Raw genomic sequence first — 6,000 nt, 5'->3', positions numbered from 1 at the left:
GCTTTGAGGAGTCAGTTTGTGTCACGGGAGACAGGTTTGGGGTGCAGGAGAGCGTGGCTGGAGGTGGAGTGGGTGCCTACGGCCATACCACCCTGAGAACGCCCGATCTCGTCTGATCTCGGAAGCTAAGCAGGGTCGGGCCCGGTTAGTACTTGGATGGGAGACCGCCTGGGAATACCGGGTGCTGTAGGCTTTTGTGTTTTGGCGGCGGAGTGTCCGTCTCCCCGTTTGTTTTGGAGGGGGGGGGGGCGTGGGAGGGGCAGAGATGTGGGGACAGGCGCTGTTGGGTGGCAGGGAGCGAGGTTTTGGGCTGCACGTGTCCGTGGGTTCGCCCCGAGCTGGTGTCAGGGGCTTTGAGGTGTCAGTTTGTGTCACGGGAGACAGGTTCGGGGTGCGCGAGAGCGTGGCTGGCGGTGGAGTGGGTGCCTACGGCCATACCACCCTGAGAACGCCCGATCTCGTCTGATCTCGGAAGCTAAGCAGGGTTGGGCCCGGTTAGTACTTGGATGGGAGACCGCCTGGGAATACCGGGTGCTGTAGGCTTTTGTGTTTTGGCGGCGGAGTGTCCGTCTCCCCGTTTGTTTTGGAGGGGAGGGGGGGCGTGGGAGGGGCAGAGATGTGGGGACAGGCGCTGTTGGGTGGCAGGGAGCGAGGTTTTGGGCTGCACGTGTCCGTGGGTTCGCCCCGAGCTGGTGTCAGGGGCTTTGAGGTGTCAGTTTGTGTCACGGGAGACAGGTTCGGGGTGCGCGAGAGCGTGGCTGGCGGTGGAGTGGGTGCCTATGGCCATACCACGCTGAGAACGCCCGATCTCGTCTGATCTCGGAAGCTAAGCAGGGTCGGGCCCGGTTAGTACTTGGATGGGAGACCGCCTGGGAATACCGGGTGCTGTAGGCTTTTGTGTTTTGGCGGCGGAGTGTCCGTCTCCCCGTTTGTTTTGGAGGGGGGGGGGGCGTGGGAGGGGCAGAGATGTGGGGACAGGCGCTGTTGGGTGGCAGGGAGCGAGGTTTTGGGCTGCACGTGTCCGTGGGTTCGCCCCGAGCTGGTGTCAGGGGCTTTGAGGTGTCAGTTTGTGTCACGGGAGACAGGTTTGGGGTGCAGGAGAGCGTGGCTGGCGGTGGAGTGGGTGCCTACGGCCATACCACCCTGAGAACGCCCGATCTCGTCTGATCTCGGAAGCTAAGCAGGGTCGGGCCCGGTTAGTACTTGGATGGGAGACCGCCTGGGAATACCGGGTGCTGTAGGCTTTTGTGTTTTGGCGGCGGAGTGTCCGTCTCCCCGTTTGTTTTGGAGGGGAGGGGGGGCGTGGGAGGGGCAGAGATGTGGGGACAGGCGCTGTTGGTCTGGCAGGGAGCGAGGTTTTGGGCTGCACGTGTCCGTGGGTTCGCCCCGAGCTGGTGTCAGGGGCTTTGAGGAGTCAGTTTGTGTCACGGGAGACAGGTTTGGGGTGCAGGAGAGCGTGGCTGGAGGTGGAGTGGGTGCCTACGGCCATACCACCCTGAGAACGCCCGATCTCGTCTGATCTCGGAAGCTAAGCAGGGTCGGGCCCGGTTAGTACTTGGATGGGAGACCGCCTGGGAATACCGGGTGCTGTAGGCTTTTGTGTTTTGGCGGCGGAGTGTTTGTCTACCCGATTGTTTTGGAGGGGAGGGGGGCTCATGGGGGAGCGTGCGAGGGGCAGAGCCGTAGGGGCACGCTCCGTCGCGTGGCAGGGAGCGAGGTTTTTGGCGGGACGTGTCCGCGGGGTCGCCCCGAGCTGGTGTCAGGGGCTTTGAGGTGTCAGTTTGTGTCACGGGAGACAGGTTCGGGGTGCGCGAGAGCGTGGCTGGCGGTGGAGTGGGTGCCTACGGCCATACCACCCTGAGAACGCCCGATCTCGTCTGATCTCGGAAGCTAAGCAGGGTCGGGCCCGGTTAGTACTTGGATGGGAGACCGCCTGGGAATACCGGGTGCTGTAGGCTTTTGTGTTTTGGCGGCGGAGTGTCCGTCTCCCCGTTTGTTTTGGAGGTGGGGGGGGGCGTGGGAGGGGCAGAGATGTGGGGACAGGCGCTGTTGGGTGGCAGGGAGCGAGGTTTTTGGCGGCACGTGTCCGTGGGTTCGCCCCGAGCTGGTGTCAGGGGCTTTGAGGTGTCAGTTTGTGTCACGGGAGACAGGTTCGGGGTGCGCGAGAGCGTGGCTGGCGGTGGAGTGGGTGCCTACGGCCATACCACCCTGAGAACGCCCGATCTCGTCTGATCTCGGAAGCTAAGCAGGGTCGGGCCCGGTTAGTACTTGGATGGGAGACCGCCTGGGAATACCGGGTGCTGTAGGCTTTTGTGTTTTGGCGGCGGAGTGTTTGTCTACCCGATTGTTTTGGAGGGGAGGGGGGCTCATGGGGGAGCGTGCGAGGGGCAGAGCCGTAGGGGCACGCTCCGTCGCGTGGCAGGGAGCGAGGTTTTTGGCGGGACGTGTCCGCGGGGTCGCCCCGAGCTGGTGTCAGGGGCTTTGAGGAGTCAGTTTGTGTCACGGGAGACAGGTTTGGGGTGCAGGAGAGCGTGGCTGGCGGTGGAGTGGGTGCCTACGGCCATACCACCCTGAGAACGCCCGATCTCGTCTGATCTCGGAAGCTAAGCAGGGTCGGGCCCGGTTAGTACTTGGATGGGAGACCGCCTGGGAATACCGGGTGCTGTAGGCTTTTGTGTTTTGGCGGCGGAGTGTCCGTCTCCCCGTTTGTTTTGGAGGGGAGGGGGGGCGTGGGAGGGGCAGAGATGTGGGGACAGGCGCTGTTGGGTGGCAGGGAGCGAGGTTTTGGGCTGCACGTGTCCGTGGGTTCGCCCCGAGCTGGTGTCAGGGGCTTTGAGGTGTCAGTTTGTGTCACGGGAGACAGGTTCGGGGTGCGCGAGAGCGTGGCTGGCGGTGGAGTGGGTGCCTACGGCCATACCACCCTGAGAACGCCCGATCTCGTCTGATCTCGGAAGCTAAGCAGGGTCGGGCCCGGTTAGTACTTGGATGGGAGACCGCCTGGGAATACCGGGTGCTGTAGGCTTTTGTGTTTTGGCGGCGGAGTGTCCGTCTCCCCGTTTGTTTTGGAGGGGAGGGGGGGCGTGGGAGGGGCAGAGATGTGGGGACAGGCGCTGTTGGGTGGCAGGGAGCGAGGTTTTGGGCTGCACGTGTCCGTGGGTTCGCCCCGAGCTGGTGTCAGGGGCTTTGAGGTGTCAGTTTGTGTCACGGGAGACAGGTTCGGGGTGCGCGAGAGCGTGGCTGGCGGTGGAGTGGGTGCCTACGGCCATACCACCCTGAGAACGCCCGATCTCATCTGATCTCGGAAGCTAAGCAGGGTCGGGCCCGGTTAGTACTTGGATGGGAGACCGCCTGGGAATACCGGGTGCTGTAGGCTTTTGTGTTTTGGCGGCGGAGTGTCCGTCTCCCCGTTTGTTTTGGAGGGGGGGGGGGCGTGGGAGGGGCAGAGATGTGGGGACAGGCGCTATTGGGTGGCAGGGAGCGAGGTTTTGGGCTGCACGTGTCCGTGGGTTCGCCCCGAGCTGGTGTCAGGGGCTTTGAGGTGTCAGTTTGTGTCACGGGAGACAGGTTCGGGGTGCGCGAGAGCGTGGCTGGCGGTGGAGTGGGTGCCTACGGCCATACCACCCTGAGAACGCCCGATCTCGTCTGATCTCGGAAGCTAAGCAGGGTCGGGCCCGGTTAGTACTTGGATGGGAGACCGCCTGGGAATACCGGGTGCTGTAGGCTTTTGTGTTTTGGCGGCGGAGTGTCCGTCTCCCCGTTTGTTTTGGAGGGGGGGGGGGCGTGGGAGGGGCAGAGATGTGGGGACAGGCGCTGTTGGGTGGCAGGGAGCGAGGTTTTGGGCTGCACGTGTCCGTGGGTTCGCCCCGAGCTGGTGTCAGGGGCTTTGAGGTGTCAGTTTGTGTCACGGGAGACAGGTTCGGGGTGCACGAGAGCGTGGCTGGCGGTGGAGTGGGTGCCTACGGCCATACCACCCTGAGAACGCCCGATCTCGTCTGATCTCGGAAGCTAAGCAGGGTCGGGCCCGGTTAGTACTTGGATGGGAGACCGCCTGGGAATACCGGGTGCTGTAGGCTTTTGTGTTTTGGCGGCGGAGTGTCCGTCTCCCCGTTTGTTTTGGAGGTGGGGGGGGGCGTGGGAGGGGCAGAGATGTGGGGACAGGCGCTGTTGGGTGGCAGGGAGCGAGGTTTTTGGCGGCACGTGTCCGTGGGTTCGCCCCGAGCTGGTGTCAGGGGCTTTGAGGTGTCAGTTTGTGTCACGGGAGACAGGTTCGGGGTGCGCGAGAGCGTGGCTGGCGGTGGAGTGGGTGCCTACGGCCATACCACCCTGAGAACGCCCGATCTCGTCTGATCTCGGAAGCTAAGCAGGGTCGGGCCCGGTTAGTACTTGGATGGGAGACCGCCTGGGAATACCGGGTGCTGTAGGCTTTTGTGTTTTGGCGGCGGAGTGTTTGTCTACCCGATTGTTTTGGAGGGGAGGGGGGCTCATGGGGGAGCGTGCGAGGGGCAGAGCCGTAGGGGCACGCTCCGTCGCGTGGCAGGGAGCGAGGTTTTTGGCGGGACGTGTCCGCGGGGTCGCCCCGAGCTGGTGTCAGGGGCTTTGAGGAATCAGTTTGTGGTGCGAAAGGCAGGTTTGGGGTGCAGGAGAGCGTAGCTGGCGGTGGAGTGAGTGCCTACGGCCATACCACCCTGAGAACGCCCGATCTCGTCTGATCTCGGAAGCTAAGCAGGGTCGGGCCCGGTTAGTACTTGGATGGGAGACCGCCTGGGAATACCGGGTGCTGTAGGCTTTTGTGTTTTGGCGGCGGAGTGTCCGTCTCCCCGTTTGTTTTTGACGGGAGGGGGGGCGTGGGAGGGGCAGAGATGTGGGGACAGGCGCTGTTGGTCTGGCAGGGAGCGAGGTTTTGGGCTGCACGTGTCCGTGGGTTCGCCCCGAGCTGGTGTCAGGGGCTTTGAGGTGTCAGTTTGTGTCACGGGAGACAGGTTTGGGGTGCAGGAGAGCGTGGCTGGCGGTGGAGTGGGTGCCTACGGCCATACCACCCTGAGAACGCCCGATCTCGTCTGATCTCGGAAGCTAAGCAGGGTCGGGCCCGGTTAGTACTTGGATGGGAGACCGCCTGGGAATACCGGGTGCTGTAGGCTTTTGTGTTTTGGTGGCGGAGTGTCCGTCTCCCCGTTTGTTTTGGAGGGGAGGGGGGGCGTGGGAGGGGCAGAGATGTGGGGACAGGCGCTGTTGGGTGGCAGGGAGCGAGGTTTTGGGCTGCACGTGTCCGTGGGTTCGCCCCGAGCTGGTGTCAGGGGCTTTGAGGTGTCAGTTTGTGTCACGGGAGACAGGTTCGGGGTGCGCGAGAGCGTGGCTGGCGGTGGAGTGGGTGCCTACGGCCATACCACCCTGAGAACGCCCGATCTCGTCTGATCTCGGAAGCTAAGCAGGGTCGGGCCCGGTTAGTACTTGGATGGGAGACCGCCTGGGAATACCGGGTGCTGTAGGCTTTTGTGTTTTGGCGGCGGAGTGTCCGTCTCCCCGTTTGTTTTGGAGGGGGGGGGGGCGTGGGAGGGGCAGAGATGTGGGGACAGGCGCTGTTGGGTGGCAGGGAGCGAGGTTTTGGGCTGCACGTGTCCGTGGGTTCGCCCCGAGCTGGTGTCAGGGGCTTTGAGGTGTCAGTTTGTGTCACGGGAGACAGGTTCGGGGTGCGCGAGAGCGTGGCTGGCGGTGGAGTGGGTGCCTACGGCCATACCACCCTGAGAACGCCCGATCTCGTCTGATCTCGGAAGCTAAGCAGGGTCGGGCCCGGTTAGTACTTGGATGGGAGACCGCCTGGGAATACCGGGTGCTGTAGGCTTTTGTGTTTTGGCGGCGGAGTGTTTGTCTACCCGATTGTTTTGGAGGGGAGGGGGGCTCATGGGGGAGCGTGCGAGGGGCAGAGCCGTAGGGGCACGCTCCGTCGCGTGGCAGGGAGCGAGGTTTTTGGCGGGACGTGTCCGCGGGGTCGCCCCGAGCTGG

General features: G+C 63.6%; 17 non-coding genes across 17 annotated transcripts; all 17 read left to right on the top strand.

The window, feature by feature from the left end:
• The first annotated feature begins 74 nt into the window (after window positions 1-74).
• Window positions 75-193, top strand: LOC136105558 (5S ribosomal RNA). Its single transcript, XR_010652004.1, has one exon. It is a non-coding gene; the product is annotated as a 5S ribosomal RNA (ribosomal RNA).
• A 231-nt stretch (window positions 194-424) lies between these two features.
• On the top strand, window positions 425-543 carry LOC136105412 (5S ribosomal RNA). Its single transcript, XR_010651862.1, has one exon. It is a non-coding gene; the product is annotated as a 5S ribosomal RNA (ribosomal RNA).
• A 232-nt stretch (window positions 544-775) lies between these two features.
• Window positions 776-894, top strand: LOC136105507 (5S ribosomal RNA). Its single transcript, XR_010651956.1, has one exon. It is a non-coding gene; the product is annotated as a 5S ribosomal RNA (ribosomal RNA).
• A 231-nt stretch (window positions 895-1,125) lies between these two features.
• On the top strand, window positions 1,126-1,244 carry LOC136105557 (5S ribosomal RNA). Its single transcript, XR_010652003.1, has one exon. It is a non-coding gene; the product is annotated as a 5S ribosomal RNA (ribosomal RNA).
• A 233-nt stretch (window positions 1,245-1,477) lies between these two features.
• LOC136105556 (5S ribosomal RNA) lies at window positions 1,478-1,596 on the top strand. The gene has a single exon (XR_010652002.1). It is a non-coding gene; the product is annotated as a 5S ribosomal RNA (ribosomal RNA).
• Window positions 1,597-1,839: 243 nt separating this feature from the next.
• On the top strand, window positions 1,840-1,958 carry LOC136105555 (5S ribosomal RNA). Its single transcript, XR_010652001.1, has one exon. It is a non-coding gene; the product is annotated as a 5S ribosomal RNA (ribosomal RNA).
• A 232-nt stretch (window positions 1,959-2,190) lies between these two features.
• LOC136105554 (5S ribosomal RNA) lies at window positions 2,191-2,309 on the top strand. The gene has a single exon (XR_010652000.1). It is a non-coding gene; the product is annotated as a 5S ribosomal RNA (ribosomal RNA).
• A 243-nt stretch (window positions 2,310-2,552) lies between these two features.
• On the top strand, window positions 2,553-2,671 carry LOC136105553 (5S ribosomal RNA). Its single transcript, XR_010651999.1, has one exon. It is a non-coding gene; the product is annotated as a 5S ribosomal RNA (ribosomal RNA).
• A 232-nt stretch (window positions 2,672-2,903) lies between these two features.
• Window positions 2,904-3,022, top strand: LOC136105552 (5S ribosomal RNA). Its single transcript, XR_010651998.1, has one exon. It is a non-coding gene; the product is annotated as a 5S ribosomal RNA (ribosomal RNA).
• Window positions 3,023-3,254: 232 nt separating this feature from the next.
• Window positions 3,255-3,373, top strand: LOC136105406 (5S ribosomal RNA). Its single transcript, XR_010651856.1, has one exon. It is a non-coding gene; the product is annotated as a 5S ribosomal RNA (ribosomal RNA).
• A 231-nt stretch (window positions 3,374-3,604) lies between these two features.
• LOC136105551 (5S ribosomal RNA) lies at window positions 3,605-3,723 on the top strand. Its single transcript, XR_010651997.1, has one exon. It is a non-coding gene; the product is annotated as a 5S ribosomal RNA (ribosomal RNA).
• Window positions 3,724-3,954: 231 nt separating this feature from the next.
• Window positions 3,955-4,073, top strand: LOC136105550 (5S ribosomal RNA). The gene has a single exon (XR_010651996.1). It is a non-coding gene; the product is annotated as a 5S ribosomal RNA (ribosomal RNA).
• Window positions 4,074-4,305: 232 nt separating this feature from the next.
• On the top strand, window positions 4,306-4,424 carry LOC136105548 (5S ribosomal RNA). The gene has a single exon (XR_010651994.1). It is a non-coding gene; the product is annotated as a 5S ribosomal RNA (ribosomal RNA).
• Window positions 4,425-4,667: 243 nt separating this feature from the next.
• On the top strand, window positions 4,668-4,786 carry LOC136105547 (5S ribosomal RNA). Its single transcript, XR_010651993.1, has one exon. It is a non-coding gene; the product is annotated as a 5S ribosomal RNA (ribosomal RNA).
• Window positions 4,787-5,019: 233 nt separating this feature from the next.
• Window positions 5,020-5,138, top strand: LOC136105546 (5S ribosomal RNA). Its single transcript, XR_010651992.1, has one exon. It is a non-coding gene; the product is annotated as a 5S ribosomal RNA (ribosomal RNA).
• Window positions 5,139-5,370: 232 nt separating this feature from the next.
• On the top strand, window positions 5,371-5,489 carry LOC136105544 (5S ribosomal RNA). Its single transcript, XR_010651991.1, has one exon. It is a non-coding gene; the product is annotated as a 5S ribosomal RNA (ribosomal RNA).
• Window positions 5,490-5,720: 231 nt separating this feature from the next.
• On the top strand, window positions 5,721-5,839 carry LOC136105543 (5S ribosomal RNA). The gene has a single exon (XR_010651990.1). It is a non-coding gene; the product is annotated as a 5S ribosomal RNA (ribosomal RNA).
• Window positions 5,840-6,000: the final 161 nt, after the last annotated feature.

This window comes from Patagioenas fasciata, chromosome 9 (genome assembly GCF_037038585.1).
Source record: "Patagioenas fasciata isolate bPatFas1 chromosome 9, bPatFas1.hap1, whole genome shotgun sequence".
Taxonomy (NCBI): domain Eukaryota; kingdom Metazoa; phylum Chordata; class Aves; order Columbiformes; family Columbidae; genus Patagioenas; species Patagioenas fasciata.
The sequence above is the reverse complement of the archived record's forward strand: the minus strand, read 5'-3'. Positions and strand labels throughout refer to the sequence as shown.